The sequence below is a fragment of the Cetorhinus maximus genome, chromosome 14, assembly GCF_964194155.1.
Source record: "Cetorhinus maximus chromosome 14, sCetMax3.hap1.1, whole genome shotgun sequence".
Taxonomy (NCBI): Eukaryota; Metazoa; Chordata; class Chondrichthyes; order Lamniformes; family Cetorhinidae; genus Cetorhinus; species Cetorhinus maximus.
In genome coordinates, this window is record NC_135892.1 from 73,740,067 (window position 1) to 73,756,678 (window position 16,612).

At 42.2% G+C, this 16,612-nt stretch overlaps 1 protein-coding gene and 1 long non-coding RNA gene across 6 annotated transcripts in view; one reads left to right on the plus strand and one right to left on the minus strand.

Annotated features, from left to right (window-relative positions):
- Nucleotides 1-16,612, minus strand: part of gpatch2 (G patch domain containing 2) — a 287,662-nt gene that overhangs the window by 94,206 nt on the left and 176,844 nt on the right. The window lies entirely within an intron of this gene.
- LOC144689731 (uncharacterized) overlaps nucleotides 11,269-16,612 on the plus strand; it is a 104,936-nt gene continuing 99,592 nt past the window's right edge. Inside the window, exon 1 of the long non-coding RNA XR_013578691.1 lies at nucleotides 11,269-11,584. This is a non-coding gene — a long non-coding RNA (uncharacterized LOC144689731). The remainder of the gene's footprint in view (nucleotides 11,585-16,612) is intronic.

Sequence of the window (16,612 nt, forward strand, 5' to 3'; positions counted from 1 at the left end):
TGTTTTGTGAGCAATATGCAAGGTTGTGTGCACTCACCTCCGAGTTCCCCTTGAAGATCAGGTCGCTAGGTGCATGCTTTTTAAAGGCAGTCGTAAAGCATGCCGTTCACATTGATGTGGTGGTAATTTTGGCGTGGGGGGGATGATTCTGGCCAGCAAAGCTTATAATTATATGCAAATGTATTAAAATGACGTTCCTGATGTGCGGCAGCAGGAAATGCGGCCCGCCATTGCTGGGTGGAGCGGATGATCGCAAACTGGTTTCACGACAGCGTAAAACTGATTTTTGGCCTTCTTGTCATATTGTTCCCCCCTATCCGCCAAAACGCCCGAAGCCAAAGGAGCTGGCAAGTTCCAGCCAATGTTTCTACTATTGGGGAAGAGCTCAACTAGCTGCCATCAATATGAAATGGTCACCAAGAAATCCATTAGGAAATTCAAAAGAAACTTCTTTACCCAAAGAGTGTTGAGAATGTCGAGCTCGCTACCATAGGGAGAGGCTGAAGTGAATAGCAAGGGTGCATTTTAGAGGAGGCTAGACAAGTATATGAGGGACAATGGATTAGAGGGTTACGCTGATAGATTTAGATGAGGAAAGACAGGAGAAGGCTCGAATGGAACAAAAACGCCGGCATGGATTGGTTGGGCTGACTGGTTTGTTTCCATGTCATATATCTAATGCAATCCTATGTACTATGAAGAGGCTTTCTAGCTAAACTCACTTGAATGCAGCACAATATTATGTTCCACATAGAAACCAAAAAATGCTGGAAAAAGTCAGGTAGCATCTCTGCAGAGAAACAGAGTTGAAGTTTCATTGTGGAGAGATGGTGACATAATGGTAATGTCACTGGAATAATAATTCAGAGGCCCAGGCTAATGTTATGGGGACATGGGTTCAAATCAATTGCAATTGATAAATCTGGAATTAAAAGCTAATCTCAGTAATAGTTACTGTGAAACTATCAATGATTGTTGTAAAAACCCATCTGGTACACTAATGTCCTTTAGGGAAAGAAATCTGCCATCCTTACCTGGTTTGGCCTACACGTGACTCTTAACTACCCTCAGAAATGGCCCAGCAAGCCACTCAGTTCAAGGGACAATTGGGGATGGGCAATAAATGCTGATGTTGCCAGTGACGTCCACATCCCATGAATGAATAAAGAAATCAGAAGGTTGTTTTGATTTGACTTCTGTGGAATGCATTGCCTTCACTTGGCAATTTCACAGATTACTGGACTGAGTCCAGGAACACATGTGGGTGTGATCCCTGCCCCACAACTGCCTAGTGCAAATGCTTTCAACGGATAAAGCCCCTGTTACATTTAAAATGGATTGTTTGTATTTAAAAACATATATTTATCACTTCCGATTTAAAATCTTCACTGCCCACATGACAAGTTTTTGAATCCAGCCAGGAGCTCTAAGCACTTTCCCATTGGAAGAAAAGAAAAATGAATGGGGGAGTTCACTCTTCAACAAGATGAATTCAGATAAAGAAGGTTCTTAGCTCTTTTTATCTCATCCTTCTGGAATACCAAAACCTACAGCATTTGCCATTAAAGCAAAAGATATTTCTTAATTGAGAGCATTGCCTTGATCCAAGTTATGTTGTCTTATCTTGCTGCCTTGGTACATGCAGAAATAATATTTTAGGTTGACTATCTTTATTCAGGTTATTTTATATACATTGATAAAGTGCCTTCTGTGATGTCTCTTTTTCAAGGCTAAAGATTCTGAGCTGATTATTAAATTATTCCTCACACCCCCTTCCTTCTAATATTAAGTATTGGCTTCATGATTAGTGTCCAGAGGTTCATGCAGTGCTCACTCTAGACTGATCAGGGCATTGTACAGTTTCAGCAATGGCTTCTGGGGATCTGAACTTCACTTATTTGACAACATAATTGTAGTATGCTTCTCATTATCAGTTAAAAAACGATACTGACAAAGGACTGGGAACAGGCTGCCTGCCAACTTAGCTTAGGAATGGGGCTAGGTGGAGGGCTATTTTTCATTAGTAAGGCAGCTTCCAAGGGGGAACGAATTATCACCTGCCATGTATATTATCTCTCAGTGAGATATTCTGGTGTAAGAAACTGCCCCATATAGAAACCATATCAAGATCATAGAAAAGTTCCTCATAACTAGGAAACTGTGGTTTGAGGCATCAGTTGACAATGGACTTGGGTCAGAGGGTTGTGAGGCAAGTGTCTTAACTGGTGTGCTGCTGCATTGCTGTCTAAAACAATTATCTGTAGAAGCTGCACTGTCAGACATCAAAGCCTATTTTGTATCTTATGCCGGAGGTTAGAGTGTTTACCAAACCAGAATGTCCTGCAGAACACTGATGTCATTTAACATTATTCAGATACTGATGAGGTTAGAGAAGAAATTCTGCTAAAATGGCACTCGTTTTTAATGAGTTTGCTGTTTGTCATTTGCTACCTAATTGACCTAATACTGTTCATAAAAATAATTGATAAGAGGATACAACATGTGTCCTTGGTGTATACAATGAGCTGACCTAACCTCATAACAAAGGAGTTACTAAATGACTGAACGAATCAGGGTTGTGAATTACAAAAATACAGTCCCTGTAACATACATACGGTATGTTATTCAAGTAATGAAAATGCTCAAGTGTCCGTACCTTTTTTATTGTCTATTTTTATGAATAGGATTAAGTGTGGATACATACTCCTGTAGTAGTGTCGAAGTAATATTCAATGGAATCTAGAAACAGGGTTGGATACGTAACACTGTTAAAACAGGGGCTACAGAACGCACTGTTTTTGTAACCACGTTTAATTTACAGTATATGTAATTAAAGGTCTGGATTTTGCTGTCAACATTCATCATCATTACTCCACCAAAATGGACAGCAGCTTCGGGAATTCGGACATGCACAAAATAACATGAAAATCCAGAAGTTGCTGTCAGTGAATCTACACTCCTCCATAGGGTGCACTGTAGAGATTCCCACAAACTGCTATTTCCTCTGCAATAATGAATTGATGAGAACTTCAATTCTAACCCTGTTACTCTCGCTGTAAAAACTGTGGATAGAAAATAGAAGCAGGAATAGGTAATTCGGCCCTTCGAGCCTGCTCCGCCGTTCAATATGATCATGGCTGATCCTCTATCTCAACACCATACTCCTGTTCTCTCCCTGTACCCCTTGACGCCTTTAGAGTCTAGAAATCTATCTACTTCCTTCTTAAATATATTCAATGACTTGGCCTCTACAGCCTTCTGAGGTAGAAATTCCACAGGTTCACCACCCTCTGAGTGAAGAAAAAGTTATACCTTGTTGAATGAGGTGTAACTGAGTTTTTAATGGTGTACTAACTTCATAATTACCACTTAAACACGCTTAGTGGCCTTGAAAAACTAATTTTATATTTGTGGAATGTCAAGTTCTCCAGAATGATTAAAAACATTAAAAAGTCATCTTTATTTTGGCTTCAATCATAATGCAGTCATACAGTTATGTCGTCATCTGAAAATTGAAAATAAATGTGAAGGATTTTAACTGTTTTAATTCCCTGGCTTGACTGCTTTTAGATAAGCCTACAGCTTCCCTCTGTGTCCCTCTTGGCTTTCTCCAAAGAGCCTATTGAGGAACTCATCACTGACTCCTCACAAGCAGCAACCCCAACTGCCCCATCCCATTCTCTCGCCAACCTTCTCATCAGTGGGCCATCTGGTAGCTGATCTTGTCAATCTCCTCCTTATTCAATTCACCTTTCCCTGCATAACTTCTGGCATAAGTCACAAAATAGGCTTTGATGTCTTACAGTGGTCTACACTGCTCCTCACTACATCTCGCTCCAGAATATGCATTTCACTGGTGAACAAAGCACTTGCAACCCACGAGCTTATTGTGAATGATTGCATCGGCATCATGGTCTTGACGGATACCTAGCTGAGGGGTGGTGACACCTTCTCCCTAACTGAAGCTGTCGGTTTATCTAAAAGCACTGAAGTATCCCTGCCTGGTTATATCTTTCACCAATTGCCTCATCAACATTGTCACGATGGTGGTGTGCCTCTCATAACCAAATCTCATCTTGATTGTTCACTTACTTCTTTGGCACTTTCTCCTCCTTTGCGTATCTCACCTTGTTCCATTCCTTTTACCTGTCAAAAAAATGCCTAGTTCTTTATAGCCTGCCCAAGTACAATAAAAATTTTTTCACTAAGATATCTTTGCTGCTTTCCAATTGTCTAGCATTTGACCTTCTGGTCACCACGGTACTTTTGCAACTGCCGATCTGCTCAACCACACCCACACCTCCACCTTTGATGCCCTGTTCCACACTTAAAACCATTACCCTTTCTCACCCTGGCAAGGCCCTCAACTTGTCTTTCTCAAATCCATGGGATGCAGACTTCACTGCTACATCAGACTGGGCCATTTAAAGTACTATCTTGTCTGCGAAAAATGCTTTTTATTCTAGGATCATCCTGGAATGCAAGGTAACCCTTGACATCTTTTCTCTACTGCAAACTATCTTCTTCAGTCCCTCTTCTCTGTCTCATCCGCCCTCATCAAATACTGAGAGGAGCTATGGATTTCTTCATCACCAAGATTGAGACCATCCAGTCTGCTGCTTCTGCCACTTCCCTCCTTTCCCATAGCCACCAGGCTGAGCTTCGTCTAAGGCTTCCCCACCCCTACCCCTGAACTTGTTTCCTTCTCTAGGTTCTCTCCTATCTCCCTCATGCTCTCTCTGAACTCATATTGTCCATTAGACCCACCTCCTGTTCTCCCAGCACTATTCCTACTGATACCAAATTTCTCTTCCTGGCTCCCACGTTAGCAGGCATTATGAATGTTCTCTCTCCTCAGATCTATCCCCATCTCCTTCAAATCTGCTGTCATCACTCCCCCTCCTCAAAAAACTACCCTTGACCTCCCTCTTTCCATGCAAACTATTGCCCATTTCCGATCTCCCTTTCGTCTCCGAAGTCCTTGAATGTGTTGTCACCTCCCAAATAGTGCTATCTTTCCTGGATCTCTATATTTGAATCCAGCCAATCAGGTTTCCACCCCAGTCACAGTACCAAAACAGCTCTTATCAAAGTCACAGATGACATCCTATATGACTGTGACAAAGACAAACTATCCCTTCTGGACCTGTCTGCAGCGTTTGACCCAGTTGATGGCATCATCTTTCTCCAACACCTATCCACCATCATCCAGCAGGTTGGGACTGCACTTGCATGCCTGGTTCTATTTTTATCTATCTAATCATAGCAAGCGAATTACCATCAATGATTTCTCTTCCCATTCTCACAGTTACCTCAGATGTCCCTGGGGGGATGTGTCCATGTTCTCCTATTTTTCATCTATATGTTGCCCCTTCAGACATCATCCAAAAACACACCAGCCCTTGTGTACACTGATGACATACAGCTTTACCTCACCACCACCACTTTAACCTCTTCACTGTTTTTAAACTGTCTCGCTGTTTGTGCAACATGCAGTACTAGATAAGCAGCATTTTCCTCCAATTAAATATTGCAAAGGCTGAAGCCATTGTCTTTGGTTCCTGCCACAAAATCCACTTCCTCACCACTAACTCCATCCCTGTCCCTGACAACTGGCTGAGGCCGAACCAGGTTGGTCGCAACCTCGGTGTCCATGACATTGCTAAGACTGCTCACTTCCACCTCCGCAGCATCACCTGCCTCTGTCCCGCCTCAGCTCATCTGCTGCTGAGACCCTCACAGTGCATTTGTTACTCCAGACTTGACTACTCTAACAGACGTTTGGCAGGCTTTCCACATTCTACCCTCCTTAAACTTGAAGTCATTCAAAATGTACATTTAGGTTTAGTAATAGCTTGATCTCACCTGGCACTGCCTGAGGATAGTTAGGGATAAGGTACATTATTCTGATGTTTAGCTACTTTACCTGCATGTCCTCTTAATACCACTGTTTAGGTGGGAAAGTAGCATAAGTAAGTATATTATGAGGTGAATTAGTGCTATTTGTTGTTCTAACTTTCTCTAGATTAGCAACTGCTTGGTTCCTCTGCTTGGGAAGATGTCAGATTGACAAAACTAGTGGGGTCGGGGGGTGGGGGGGGGGGGGGCGCGTAGAAATTAGTTTGCATAGCACTGGTAGCAGACTATGTTGATTCCTGGGGGCAGGCAGTGCTGGGGTCCACACCTGTACTGCCCTTACATCATTCTTCAACAATAACAAATTTCCTCCCCCTAGGATTAACAAGGGGCAAGATTTTCCCTCAAAATAACAATAAGACTAATGTTGTTTGCGATTTATTCTTTACCCACCAATGAAACAGCATTTTCAGGTTAGGGGCAGCTGTGTGGTTAACCCCAAATATCTTAAATGGTTGTTATCTGAGTTGTGCTGCTAAACTGTTAGCTAGTGGGTTTTTTTTAAATGCCAAATTAATCCTGAAAATTTTGTCTTATTTGCAGGACTAAATGGTGTAAGTGGGAAGTCTTGTGGGCAGCGTCCCTGCCTCTGAGTCAGAAGCTCCAAATGTGAGTGCCACCCCAAGACCTGATGGCCAAGAAAGGTGCATTCATAACGTAGCCAAACAGGTTGATTATCAACCTGAAAATCCTTCTAACACAATGGCAGCTGGCAAGAGTGGGAGAGATTCCCGGTTGGTCATGTAATAGAAAGAAAGTTGAAGCCTTTACCATCATCACTATCCATAGCTCCAGATTACAACATGCATGTAAAAAGTGCATGTAGCCCCAGCAACTCAGACTCTAAGTGATCTGTAACATGCCATCACCACCAAATGGTATAAGAACTAGCTGTCATGCAAATGTTTCTTCTTTTTACATTATTTACTATTTTTTGTTATCCATCTCTTACATGGCTCATTCCTAATGCAATACACCGATCACTGGCAGAAGAGACAGGGGGTGATGGCAAGGGACCCAGTCACAGGCTTCTACCAACAAAATTGTAATTGCCCACAAGAGGTATCTAAGGTTGACCAAGATTGGCTTGTGCTTCCAGTTCTCCCACTATGCTCAGGAGAGATGTTTTTTTCCCTTTGCTTGGCAGTTCAGAGATCAATTGTTTACCAAGTGGGCAAACATGGATGTGGATAGCTTCTCTGTGCAATGCACTGAAATATCACCACATTGTGCAAATGTTCCTCATGCCACTAGTTTTCTGAATATTTTTCTACTCGTGTTATGTATGCTAAAAAAAAGATAAAATTCATGCAAAACTGTTTTTGTCATACCACAATGCATGTTCAAATGGACTCTTAACAGTAAGCATAGTTTGACATAGACAGCCTAAGAGGAGTTTTGCTGAAAATCAATTTACAAAAGGTTTTGCTGCATTTGTAATAATTTTATTTGAAATCTGGAGGCTGCATGTATAGGTAGTATTTTAATAGTATCATTCCATAATCTACCTTTTAAGCCAATGTTTCTGTTTGATGAAGCACATCCTGAGGTGTAAAGGTGAACAGATATGCTGTAATTGCTGTGGCCCTGTGATCATTAAAGTTTGCAATCTGTTACTGTTACTGGAGTTCTCTCAAGTGAAGGGAGATGGTTTTGTCCGGAATATAACTGTACAAATTCTGTGACTAACATCAGTCAGCTTTACTAACCAAAATTATTTATTTTTCTAGCACCAGCATTCATTGCTTGCACTGATTATCATAATTTTCAGTGCATGTGTGAGCTTCCAACATTTTAAAAGTAAGTATAAATCTGGCTTTTCATTTTGTCCTTCTGTTTAAAAAGATCCATGTCAATTTCTTAAATAAAATTAGTAATGTGCAATAACATTTGATATTGAAAAAGGGGGGAAGGGTGAAAAAGGTGAGGAAATCAATAGGGTTTAAGCCTTTTTTTCCAGCTGGCAGGAGACATGCTATTCATCACGAATCATTTACTTCAAAATTAGCTTCAGTGAAGCTATAGATGGAAAATGTACTGAAATAGAACAATCCACTGGACCAACATTACAGTGCCATACTACAATAAATTTTTAAAAATCCACGAGTGACATTAACATTTAAAAAATGCACAAAGATACTGTGAACGGAATCTTGTGGAGGTGATGGGTGTCGTTATCAACCGGCTGGAGAGCCGGCGAGAGCCCCTCATTGCCTCTTTTAGGGAAGGCCTGTCGCATCTTGTTCCACTCAGGCACTTCAGAGGCAAGCAGTGGTCCTTCCCCAGGAGGGCAGAAGTCCTGCCGCTGAGAGCTGCTAGCCAATCAGAGGCCGGAAGCTCTATTGATTAGCAGCGTCATCAGGGTGGTAGTGGCTGCTGCCAATACCACACCCACCCAAGATGAGGATTTGGATCCCAGGCAAGGGGTGAGTAATGGTGGGAGAAGGGATTGCAGGGTGAGGGTCATCCACTGCAAGGGTAGGCGGGTGCCTCACAGCAAACCCCTTCCCAATGCCAGGTCTCCCAATCAGGCACTGAGTGCCTTTGAATACTGGACCTCCCCCTGGGAACCAGCAGGGTTCACATGGGTTTGCTTGCCGTGCACCATGCCACCAAGTTAGTACCAGCACTGGGTTAATGCCAGTGGTGGTGGGTTGAGGCCCTTATGTGGGAATTAATTGCCCACTTAAGGGCCTCAATTGGCAGCGGGTCAGGAAAGTTTCCCTGGGCCTTCCCGCCACGGACTTAATTGAGGTGGAGGTGAGAAGGTGGCAGTGTCCCCACCCGCCACACTGCCACCCGATTAAATGCTCCCCCGCCACTAAACTCGCTACGGGTGAGGGCACAAGATTCCACTCTCTGTTATTTATTATGACAGAAACCCCAGGTCAAATAATTTTTAATACAAAGCTTGAATTTAATGCTAGCTGACTAGCAAATTGTGTGCGTATTTTTGTTTTGCGAGTCAGCATTCCATTGTCCTGCAGTTTTAGTCAGATAACCCTATATATTGATATCCTAGCATTCAGTCTCTATTTTACAAAGTAGTCATCAGTCTCACTTAGATTCAAATTGGTTTTGCTAGTTGAGAAGAAAACATCCCATGGCAGTTTTGTCCTAAAACAAAAATGCACTCTTAACATATAAGAACAAATCCAAGAACCGAGTTACATAATAGTTGCAAATGCACATATTTTTTATAATCTGTGCCAAAATAGATTGAATATTTTTGAATATTGTGACCAAATACGTTTGAGTCACAAAGAAAAGCACAGAAATGCAAGAACTGTGATTTTATTTGGCTTTTTACAAGTCACACAATAGGAGTGGAATAAACAGAACATTTGTTTGTCACATGTAAACTGATCTTGCAATATTTATAATGCTTCCACATTTTTAAATAAACACTAAATTGATGCTGGGTTACAAATAATGCACTTTATGGAATTAAATCATATCAGGATTTTTCAATTTCTGTTTACCTTTCCAAATGAATCATCTAACTGACTTGAAGGTATTTCATTTCTGCTTTAACACACTGCAAAAAGTTCAATTTGACTAACAACTAAACATTACAAGAGATGATTTTTCCAACTCAGAGTGGTAAAATATTGCTATCAATAAAAATAATACTTTATTAATTCTATGATTGAATTGAATTAAATCAAAGGGGACAAAGTCATATGGTAGTTTCAAAATTATGTACTTTAAAATTTAAAGAGGTCACAAATACAGTGAGCACAGTGTGAAATGGATTCTTATTAGAAATTGTTATTCATTATTTGAATTACTGGTGAATTTCAGTATTTTATGGGTTTAGATGATATAGTTGGAAAATAATTACATACTTTAAAACCACATTGCACGATTTGTTTTATACTCACACAAATTTAATAAAGTCAATTTAGAACGATGTCCATTTTGGGCAGGTTCAAACCTAGTCACAGATTTCTCTGGCTGACATGTAAGATAACCTCTCATCACAGACTACACCACTGGGATATGACATTCCTGACACAAAATAAGCTCCTGTTATTTGCCTAAAAAATTGCTCTAGCTAACTTAGGTATCAGTCATGAAACAATAATAGTGAAGATATCTGCATTATTCTGTTTTCTTTTAACCGGAACATCAAATATAAAAAATTATTTTTACATCTCCATTTTGCTCTGGGTGTTAAGGAAATTCCTGTTCACAGATCATCGCCTTCTATTCCACTAAAACAGCCATCTCTTGTTCTTAGAGTGTCTTAGGAATTCTTGTCCAGCTAAAATTGGTCTATAAACATTATTTAAAATAAAGTAATGGACTTATTTTTTCAAAGACAAAACTGTACCGCAAAGCCAAATACACTAAGGGTAGAATTTTCAGATCGGCGAGTGGGGGCGGGGCCTGCTCGCTGACGCATAAAATGACGCCCGGTGATGTCGGGTGGGCGTCCCAATGTCACCGCGCGTCATTTAGATTTTCAGTTCGGCAGGTGTGCAGCCAATTCAGCTACGCGCCCGTCGAACTGTCAAAGGCCTATTAAGGCCTTTTAAAAACTAATTGAAATAATTAAATGAGCTGTCCGTTCAACCTTGAGGTTAGTGGGCAGGCGAAGAGCCCAGGCGGCCTTCGCATTTTTCATGGAACCTTATCCATGGGAGGGGTGAGGTTTCATGGAGTGTTTAAAAATTCAATAACATTTTTTTTTAAAACTCATTGGCATGTCCCAGCTCTTGTGACACTGTCACATGGAGGGATATGTTTTAAAAGTTTTTAATTTCTTTATTTGGATGTTTAAAACTTAAACAACTTTCCCTGAGGCACCTCTGTACCTCAGGGAGATTTCTGCGCATACACGTGAAAGAACGCAGGCCCCGACTCAGGGAATCCCCCCCCCCCCCCGCCCGCACAGGGAATGCTCAGTGCTTCCGGGCGAGCGTCATGCTGGGTGGGCCTTAATTGCCCTGCCCACATAAAATGGCGGCGTGGCCCCCGATTGGGTTCGCGTCCGCCCCCACCCGCCACCACATAACCCCCCTAATGGGGGGAAATTTCTGCCCTAAGTAAAATAGCAAAAATTGCTTGCATTATATACAAGCACTATGATACCTTCCAATAGTTAAGAAAACTATGTAAGTACACAAAGCTTTAACTTTACTAAAAATATTATCTATAATAGTTAGAAATTTGTGCTTCAGATTAGTTAAAATACTCCTGAAGGATCCTGAAGTGGGATCATATGATTTTGGACCTTCATAACATCTTAAATGCTACTTTAGTATTGAATAAGCTCAGTATTTCAACTCATTACATTATAAAAGAAGCAAGTTCATTCAAAGTTTCTGCTCTTAATTCCAGAAGACACCAAAGGCTGAATATTCTCATCCCAACACAGGATCTGAAATGCGTCAGGTGGGTTTAAAAAATGGTGGGCAGGACCTGAATCTGGGATTCCCACCCCCATTCCCAGCACCGGCAATTCTCAGCAGTGTGGGTTAAGGGTGCATGTCGGGAGCCTGCCGGTTGATGTCCTGACATTACCGGCACCAGTGGGCATTTCAGACTGACCACAATTTTCACGGAGTCAGGCAGATTTTGGAAGGCAATGTGAAACACACCAGCAATGAGGTATTGTGAAGCATGGGGGACTCTTGATTTGGAGTCAGAAACCATGTCAAAGGTAAGTTCAAAAGGTGTTGCCAATCTTATATGTAATAATGAAATGCTGTATCATAAGTTGTGTGTGTTTTTAATAGAGTGAGTGATATAGGGCTTTGTTTTGAAAAGGTAAGCGCTCATTAAATAATGCGTTTGCCAGGTTGTTACTCCTGACAACTGGCAAGCAGTTGTTACAATCCGGTTAGGGACCAATAACTTTTTGTCTAAAATAGACAAAGTTTGAAATTCCAGTTATACTCACTAGAAGAATAAAGCCATATGATTTCAAGGTTTTAAACAAACAAAATAAACTTTACTATATAAAGTCAGGAAAGTAAAACAATTTACAATATCTATCTTATACTCTAACATTCAGAATTAACATGAGGTACATGAATTATAAGGCAATGGCAGATGTAACCAGTATAGATCTCACAGATTTCTCAGCAAATCACCTAACGTCAATGCCCACTGTGAGTCACAAAATCTCATCAACTCTCCTAAGCAGGTATTTTCAACTCTTCATTTTTGAAGATCTAGCTTCTGAATCTCCTCAAAAGCTGTTCAAACTCGGACTACCTCAGTGATTGCTCACCTCCCAATGGTTCAATCTCTTCTCCTGAGACTGCGTTCTATGACAGTCACAAAGCTGCACTCATGCCTCTTATTACCGGCACACTTCCAATTCTTTCAGAAACTGCTAGCTTCACTAAACCGGCACTGCCCCAGGGATTCTCTGAACTCCAGTCTCCCGATTGCACTGAGCTGTAAATGGCTAAGGCTTCTCTGAGCCCTAACTGTCTGGCATGGAGCCAGCGACCTTCCACCACCTTCCCAGCTCCCCAGGACTTCTCTGAGCCCTAACTGCCTGGAGCCTGCTAACAGCAGCACGCTTTTGTTATCCCCTTCCCCTGCTGTCGAACACTCAGATAAATTGAAACCAGAGAACCTTCTTAAGCTCCACCCATCTCCATGACAACGTAGCCTTTCAGGGTTTGCTGAATGCTTTTAAACTAATTTAGCTCTAACTCCCAAAACTAAGCATCGCTCTGGGCTGCACTTCTTTGCAAGCAGTGTAGACATCACATCTCCAGCTCTCCAGCTAAATTAGTCCAACTGCTGTTTTATAATCTTACATTTCTAGCTGTTAATTCCTTAAATCAACATGGCCCCAACCTTTCAAGTGTAATAGACTCCAAGCTGCTTTAGCTGCATTTATCCTATTTCTACACTGAATCCTTAACCTTCCCAGAACTAAATGTTACCTCTAAAAGATTAACATGAACCCCATGAACCAGATGTTCATTATACTGTCATGACAATGAACAGCATTGCCAAAATGGAGTCTTCAGATGCATTAGAGTACATTATCCATGGATAAAGAGTTTTTCTACTTTGTACAATAATGAAATCTATATCTGATGGTATGAAATGTGCCCAGAGCTTTGATTTCTACCTTGAAGTTCAGCTCAGCCATCTGCTTGGCTGTTTCAAAGGTTGGCAGAAGGCTGAGCTTCATCTGCGTTCAAAGGCTTTAACTTTGCTGCTTAGGATATTGTTTAGGAGGGTTTATTTCCAAAGTTGTTCAATGGGATCTCATTATGAACACTTGGCTAACTTCCAAACCTACTAATGGATTCAGCTCAGCGGGGGCTATTTATATAATCACTCAATGAAATCTCATTATGAATACTTGGCTGCCTTTCATCCCACTGATGAATTCTACTCAGCAGGGGTTGTTGACACAGCTGTCAGGGAGAATGTGAGCTCGGCTATTTTGACAGGGTTACGACCTGTTAAGAGGATTATTTTAAAATGGATTATCAAGTAATGTTTCTTTATTTTGACAGATTTATGAGCTTCTCAAAAACTTCCCAATGTTATTATAGGTCTCATGAGTTCTGTTAACAGCACATACTGGGTGACTGGGCTGGGCTGGGAGTGGGAGTGGCATGAGGGTTAGCGAACTTGACACTCATTTCTAGAACTGGGGTGATTCTCAGTGAACAGGGGCAGGCCTTTTAAACTGACTGCTTTGGCATTGTCCACTTCTGTCTTTGCCTCTGGCCTGCTGCCCAATTCCAGCCTATCCCTGAATTTAAACAATGAAAACAGTATTGGTGGGCACTGCTTGTCAGGAAGCGGGATCATGATGTTGGAAATTCTCCCAACGCTGTGTCCATGATGTAAATCAGGCCCCAAATGGTGATAATTTTATAATTTAAAAATGACATTGAAAAGACAGTGCATTGACTAAAAAAGCGCCTGTCCTGTTAAAACCACAGATCGTTAGGTATGAAGAAGCTGAATTATCTTCAGCAGATGTAGTCAAACAGCAATTGCAACATTTCAGCTTCTAATATTAATATGTATGCCAATTTAGTTCACTCACATTTTTTGATTCTATGGGCTAAAACTTCTCAGCTCCAGGGCAGTGTAACTGGAGGGTACACCAAAGACGCGCTGGGAAATTCCCAGATAAGGATTGCATGGCAATTGCTTGGGTAGTGCAAACTTCCCATGGACAATTGCCCTGTACTGGGAATCATCAGAAAATAGTGATTTAAACGTGTTACATCAATAAATACCCAGAAAAAGTTAGAAGAATTAAAACCACTTCTAGTTTCTGGGTAACTATTGCACAGACACACAGTGATCCCCCATGGCACTCCACCCATACCCACAAACCCCCAGAGGACACCCTTATCCCCCGACTACTCCTCTCACATGGGAGTCCCCCTCCCTCCCCCATCACGGGGCTCCCCCACACCCCAGCCCCATGGGACTCCCCCCCACCCTCCCCTCCCCGCCCACTCACCGCCCCCCCACCCCCCCCGCAACGGTAATTCCCCCAACTCCCCATTAAACCCCAGGCCCACCCCGACCCTACCCGCTGACTGACCAACAAACCCACCCGAACGGCCGACACCCCTCATCTCCCTCAGGCCCCAACTGGCTGACACCCACCTCCCTGGCTGGCCGACACTCCACCACCGACTGGCCGGGCTTCACACTCTTCACGACTAGCTGATCCCCCACCCTACCATTACCACCACCAACTGGCTGTCCCCCACCCTCCCACTCCAAATTTTAACCACTTACATGACAAAATAATCCTTCTGAAACTTGACTTGAAAGTGGCTGGACCTTTAAACTCACCTGATTTATGGCAGCCGGTGCCATAAAAAAAGGGGGTGTGGTGTCCTTCCGTCCAATCCTGCAGCACTTTACAGAGGGCCGCAGGAGCGCGCTACCCGGCACAGTTCTTGCCTGGCCTGAGTCGGAAGGTCGGGTGAGACAGGATCAAAAAGATTTCAAGATAAGAAAGTAGGAGTGGAGTGGCAATCCGACTCTGATTGGCACTCCGCAGAAGTTCAGGCCCAATATCTCTAACTTGGTATCACAAGCATTTACAGTAGATTATTCAAAAGTAAAGTGGTAGAAAGTATACTATTATTATTTGCCAACTTTTCTTTAAAAATTGCTACACATGGCAACACAAGAAATGCCTTTGATCAAACCATACATTTACTTATTTGAAAAATGACTGCCATTTTTTTAGTCAGTGGGTTTATCTACTTATGCAAGTATTGAACTTTCTTGTCAAAATGTTTTGAAAGCCTTGCAACTTAGTTTATGTGTTGTATGTGATAATGATTTCAATAGCTTTTATTAAAGGAAACAGCACGTAAGGTGGATTGGATTTATAGAAAGACTTAGGGCAGAATTTTCTGCCTGCCGGGTGGGCGGGCCCGACCCAATCTCCGGCAGGCGGGGAGCCGATCCCTGCCAGAGAAGCGGGTCCCGCCGCCATTTTACGTGGGTGGGCCAATTAAGGCCTGCCCAGCGTGACGTCTAGCGGGAAGCGCTATGCGCTTCCTGTGTGGGCAGGGGGAGGATTCCCCAAAAACGAGAGTGCACTCTTTCACGCATGTGCATGAAAGAGCGCATATCTCCCTGAGGCTAAGTGCTGCCTCAGGGAGATCGCTGACACTTTTAAAAACATTGAAAATAGAAAAAAAAAATCCTTAACATGTCGCACGAGATGGGACATGTTCATAAATTACACTGAAACTTTATTAAACTGTTTAAATCCCTACCTGAAACCTTATCCCGCCGGTGGATAAGGTTTCATGTTTTTTCAGAAGCCCGCCGGGGCTCCTGGCCTGCCCACCAACCTTAAGGTTGGACGGGCAGGTCCTTTAATTGTTTCAATGATCCTGTCAATGGCCTTAATTGGCCATTGACAGGTCGGCGGGCCCGCAGCTGATTTTGCTGTGCTCCCGCCTTCCTGAAAATTTAAATGGGCCGGAATGATGTTGGGGGTTCCCCCTGACGTCATCCTGCGTCATTTTACATGTCGGCGAGCGGGCCCCGACACCTGCTCACCGACGGCAAAATTCTGCCCTTAGAATTTACAACACAGAAACAGGCCTATCTACTCTGAATCAGTGTACCACCACGTGTTCAAATAGTCCTCACTACATGTACCAACCCTGTCCCATATCTACCTATCTAATCAAATATTTTACTGAACATAGTTTCTGCCTCCACTACTAACCATGGAAGTAATTTCACAGCTTCACTACTTTCTCTATAGTGATTACTCTTTCACACTCTTCTAAATCTCCTACATTTAATCCTGTATCTATGACCCTTTGTTCTGTACACCTCAGCTACTGTAAACAGTCTTTCTATACAGCATATTCCATCTTTCCATGATTTTAAGCACATCTATCATATCTCCTTGTAATCCATATTATTCTAATTTTAAAAATTATTTCTTCATATTTGTATTTCCACATACCAGGTAATGTTGTAGTGATTCTACATTGTGCGCTCTCTAAAGCCTCAATATCATTTCTAGCATATGGATGGTATCAAAATATATGCTGAAATGTTCAATTGTGTGGCTCAGTATCAATTATTCTACATCTTTGGTGGTAGCAGACCAAACACTGCTGCAATGGAGCAGAATATCAGGCACAAGAATTCACCAAGGCTCCTTCGACAGCACCTTCCAAACCCACGACCACTACCATCTAGAAGG